Raw genomic sequence first — 330 nt, forward strand, 5'->3', positions numbered from 1 at the left:
ATTGGAATGGACCTCTAGGAATCATCCAGTCGACCCTCCTGGGTCACCCAGAGCAACCACACAGGAATGTTTGAAAGTCTCCAGAGCAGGAGACTCCACACCCTCTCTGGGCCAGGGCTCCAGCACTCGCACAGTGAAAAACTTTTCTCTACTGTTTTTGTGCAACACAGACACTGCTGAATGCCAGTTTTGATGTCTTTCTCACCAGACCCACAGCTCTAAAATCGAACCGGAGGGCAATTCTGGTGCCAAAGGGAAGGATTTCGAGCACCACGGCCAATGTGGTTACAGAAAAGGGCGGCCTGAGAGTTTAAGAGCAGCGATTTTTAG

This window comes from Apaloderma vittatum, unplaced genomic scaffold, assembly GCF_000703405.1.
Source record: "Apaloderma vittatum isolate BGI_N311 unplaced genomic scaffold, ASM70340v1 scaffold39197, whole genome shotgun sequence".
Lineage (NCBI taxonomy): Eukaryota > Metazoa > Chordata > Aves > Trogoniformes > Trogonidae > Apaloderma > Apaloderma vittatum.